The sequence below is a fragment of the Tasmannia lanceolata genome, unplaced genomic scaffold (assembly GCF_043159265.1).
Source record: "Tasmannia lanceolata isolate RefF3 unplaced genomic scaffold, GAP_Taslan_0.1 ptg000382l, whole genome shotgun sequence".
Lineage (NCBI taxonomy): Eukaryota > Viridiplantae > Streptophyta > Magnoliopsida > Canellales > Winteraceae > Tasmannia > Tasmannia lanceolata.
Window position 1 is genome coordinate 5,001 of NW_027519055.1, and position 5,429 is coordinate 10,429.

Genomic DNA, 5,429 nt, shown 5'->3' on the forward strand with positions numbered 1-5,429 from the left:
CAATGAAACACTGGGAAAAGCCCACATACGACGAAGATTTTTTGTTGCGGTCGGAACAAGCAGAAGTCCCAATCCTATTGACATAGTAACTGGAAGTGGAACGAAAGGTATGATCCATGCATATTGATATATGGGTTGCATAATCAAATCAAACTTTTTTTTTTTATTCTTATTAATTTTTCCGATTCACCAGCTCTTATCTTTTTTGTAAAGAGCAATAATCAAATAAATAAAAAAATCAAGATATAAAAACTCAAATATTATTTTGAATTCTTCATTATTCTGATTCTTTCCCAGATATTTGAAAAATTCAAATCAAGAAGTTACAATTGTTCAAATAACCAAGTTACTGCTTAAAAATGACTACCTAGTGATTAACTAAGATATTTATTGAGATACAGAATATGAGATTTTCAATCATTCCACTATTACGGTGATTTATATCCATATAGTAATAAGGAAAAAGAATTACACCAAAATAGTACTTGATTCTGATATGAATTATAGGATCCACCAATAACTCGACCTAATAAAATAACACCTAGTTATTTTAGTTAGTTTATTTGGAGTCATTGACTAATTCATTCTGGAACTGATTGATTGGCTTCTAGTCAAATAAAACAAACATATTTTATGGAAAATCCTACGATACTCGTCATTTCGCATAGAGCTGAAATAATAAATTACTAAAATGACCTTTATCAAGTAATGTATCGTTTAAGAGATTAACTACATGATCTCATTTGAATTTAAATTATGGGTACTCCATTCTCGAGTTTGATCAATTAATCGAAAAAATTTTATATTATTGTTTTCTTAAATTAGGTAAGGGTAAAATGTATGGGTTCTTAAGTTTTTTGATTTGATTTATTAAATGTAACATGACGATATATAAATAGACTGAGATATAAATTGGAACCCTTTTTTTTTTTTCATCCCTAGTTATACTATATGTGATGCGCACATATCTGTATTTTTTATGTTATGAAGGAAGTATCCACTATGGAATAGATATAGATAATGGATAGAAAGAACGATTTATTTTGAACAATACAATACATGTCTTTCACATCCAACTATAAAAATGAGAAACCTCTTTCTTTTAAAATGGCAGTTCCAAAGAAACGTACTTCTATGTCAAAAAAGCGTATTCGCAAAAATATTTGGAAGAGAAAGGGATATTGGGCCGCGATAAAAGCTTTATCCTTAGCTAAATCTATTTCTACCGGGCATTCAAAAAGTTTTTTTGTGCAACAAACAAGTAATAAAGCCGCGGAATAATCTGAATGAATCGACATGACTCGATGAATTGGATGATTTAGAAGATGAATAATTTACATTTTACATTAACGAATTTTGGAACTCATCAATATGAGATAGAACTGGATGTTGTGGTATGTAGAATAATAATTCGCCTGTCTAATTGAGTTCTAAAAACGATTGATTTCCGTTTTGTTTTGTTTGAAAAAAAAAAAAAGAAGTCATTAGATAGAAGATAAAGGTTTCACTTTTCATTCCTTATAGTATTCTAGAATGGTATTCTATTAGATTTTTATAATTTGCGAGATGGGGATTGTAACTTTCCCCATCAATTCGCTTTCACAATAACAAAAATCTCATTTTTATGTCGGATCCATGAAATGAGATAAATGAGAAATGAATCATAAAAAAAAAATGAGATAGAAAAAAAAGGACAATTTTTAGTTGTATACCTCGACTGAGGACATAACCCTCTAGTTCCAACTGGTCCAGGGGGACTTATACTCCGTGAAAATGATTGTTAAAACTGACACCATACCACTATACTAAGTTAAGTATTATTGAACGTTCAAATATTTATTTGAACGAGTTTTTTGATTCATCGATTCTAATCTTTCCTAAGATCGATTGGATTGAATCCATCAATCTCGACGATTGAACATAGTATGGGCTATTATTATTTCGATCAAGCCGCCATGGTGAAATCGGTAGACACGCTGCTCTTAGGAAGCAGTGCTAGAGCATCTCGGTTCGAATCCGAGTGGCGGCATCCCCTAAAAGGGGCAAGATAAATCCTATCTTATAAGGAATTCAATTCCTTTCCTTATTTCCATTCCATAATTGAGGAACACACACCCCCCCTTTTTTTTTTTACAAAATAATTTTTTATGATATTTGCGACTTTAGAACATATATTAACTCACATATCTTTTTCGATCATTTCAATTGTTATTACGATTCATTTGATGGATTTATTAGTCCATCAAATCGTAGGAATATGTGATTCATCAGAAAAAGGCATTATAGCTACTTTTTTCTGTATAACAGGATTATTAATAACTCGTTGGATTTATTTGAGACATTTCCCGTTAAGTGATTTATATGAATCATTAATGTTCCTTTCATGGAGTTTCTCCATTATTCATATGGTTCCTAAAGTGGGGAACCATAAAAATAATTTAAGCGCAATAACTGGGCCAAGTGCTATTTTTACCCAAGGCTTTGCCACTTCAGGTCTTTTAACTGAAATGCATCAATCCGCAATATTAGTACCCGCCCTACAATCCCAGTGGTTAATGATGCACGTAAGTATGATGTTATTGAGCTATGCAGCTCTTTTATGTGGAGCGTTATTATCAGTAGCTTTTCTAGTCATCACATTTCGAAAAAACACAGATATTGTTGTTAAAACCAATCATTTATTAATTGGGACATTTTCCTTTGGTGAGATCCAATACTTGAATGAGAAAAGAAGTGTTTTACAAAACACTTCTTTTCCTTCATTTAGAAATTATCACAGGTATCGATTGACTCGGCGATTGGATCATTGGAGTTATCGTGTCATTAGTCTAGGGTTTATCTTTTCAACCATAGGTATTCTTTCGGGAGCAGTATGGGCTAATGAGGCATGGGGGTCTTATTGGAATTGGGACCCCAAGGAAACTTGGGCATTTATTACTTGGACCATATTCGCGATTTATTTACATACTAGAACAAATCAAAGTTTGCAAGGTGTTAATTCGGCAATTGTAGCTTCTATCGGATTTCTTATAATTTGGATATGCTATTTTGGGGTCAATCTATTAGGAATAGGACTACATAGTTATGGTTCATTCACATTAACAGCGAATTGAAGAAGGGACTTGAAGAATACATGGGAACATCAATCTCCAATATATAACGAAAATTAGTGTGAGTTTTTGAGAACCATTTGAATCAAGTAGTAATTCAAATGGTTCTCAAAAACTCCAGATGTATCTGATTACAATTCCAATTCACTTCATTTTTTTTTTTTCAGTGTACAGCGACCGATTTTGTAAATCACAGGATTATTTGACTTTATTTCTTATTTATGAAAACTATTTATGAAAGTAATTAGATAGAATAGCTTCTACCTTCTCAACTGATAGTGAGAGAACGAAATCGGGATAAATACCGATACCTATTACGGGTAGAAAGATACAGATCGAAACAAATAGTTCTCGCGGTCCAGAATCCACAAAGTAGGAGTTTGTAACATTGAATAGTTTGTATCCATAGAACATCTGGCGTAACATAGATAATGAATAAATAGGAGTTAATATCATTCCAATTGCCATTACAAAAGTAATTAGTATTTTTGGCATTAAAAGGTATTTTGGGCTGGTAATTATTCCAAAAAAGACTACCAATTCTGCAACAAAACCACTCATTCCTGGCAGTGCAAGCGAAGCCATCGAGAAGCTACTTAACATGGTAAATATTTTTGGCATTGGGGTAGCTATTCCTCCCATTTCATCGAGATAAACAAGACGTATTCTATCGTAACTCGTTCCTGCCAAGAAAAAGAGTGCAGCACCAATAAATCCATGAGAAATGATTTGTAAAATGGCTCCATTGAGTCCCATATCAGTTATGGAAGCAATTCCGATAATTGTGAAACCCATATGAGATACGGAGGAATAGGCTATTCGCTTTTTTAAATTGCGTTGACCGGGAGAAGTTGAAGCTGCATAGATTATTTGAATCGTTCCGACTATCATCAACCAGGGAGAAAATATAGAATGAGCATGGGGTAATAATTCCATATTGATCCGAACCAATCCATATGCTCCCATTTTTAATAAAATTCCAGCTAGAAGCATACATGTACTGTAATGTGCTTCTCCATGGGTATCTGGTAACCATGTATGTAGGGGTATAATCGGTGATTTGACAGCATAAGCAATAAAGAAGCCAAAATAGAATATTATTTCCAATGCCGCGGGATACGATCGATTAGCTGATGTTTCAAAATTTAATGTTGGTTCATTGGAACCATATAAACCCATACCTGGAACTCCCATTAAGAGAAAAATGGAACCCCCCGCAGTGTACAAAATGAACTTTGTAGCTGAGTACAGACGTTTCTTACCTCCCCACATGGATAAAAGTAGGTAAACAGGAATTAATTCTAACTCCCACATGATGAAAAAAAGTAAAAGGTCTCGAGAAGAAAATGATCCTATTTGACCGCTGTACATTGCTAACATCAGGAAATGGAACAATCGCGAATCTCTAGTAACTGGCCAAGCCGCTAAAGTAGCTAAAGTAGTGATGAATCCCGTCAGTAAAATGGGTCCGATGGAAAGTCCATCGATCCCGAGTCTCCAGTGAAAATACAAAATATTTATCCATTTATAATCCTCCTCCAATTGGATTAATGGATCGTCCAATTGGAAATGATAACAGAATGCATAGGTCGTTAGAAGGAGTTCTAACAAGCAGATGCATATAGTATACCATCTCACCACCTTATTTCCTCTATGAGGGAGAAAGAAAATTGATGAACCCGCGGATATTGGAAAAACAACAATTATTGTTAACCAAGGAAAATAACTCGTGGTAAAGACAAGATAGACTTTGACCATAAAAACCCGCGCTCGAAATAATATATTTTCTCGAGTACGGGTTTTTGTCGGTAAAGAAGAATCAAATGGATTCAAGTAGAGTTTTACGGAACGTATCAATAAGCTAGACCCATGCTGCGAGTTGTCTCATGCCATAAATAAACCCGGACACTCAAGAAATCTGTTGGACAAGCGGATTCACATCTCTTACAACCTACACAGTCTTCTGTTCTTGGAGCAGGAGCAATTTGCTTAGCTTTACATCCGTCCCAAGGTATCATTTCCAATACATCTGTGGGGCAGGCTCGTACACATTGAGTACATCCTATACATGTATCATAAATCTTTACTGAATGTGACATTGTGTCTATCAATTTTTTGAACGTTATCAATTTTCGATCTGGTAAAATCGGTAGTAAATGAATCATATATTGTAGATACCAGATGAATCAGTAGTTTACCAGAATTGATTTTTTTTTAGAATCAATTTACCTCTGGATCTGTTTAGGAAAGAGGACCAAGATACTTTGATTTCTTACGTTTCAGCAAACATGGTCATACGAGTCATATATGCTAATTTTA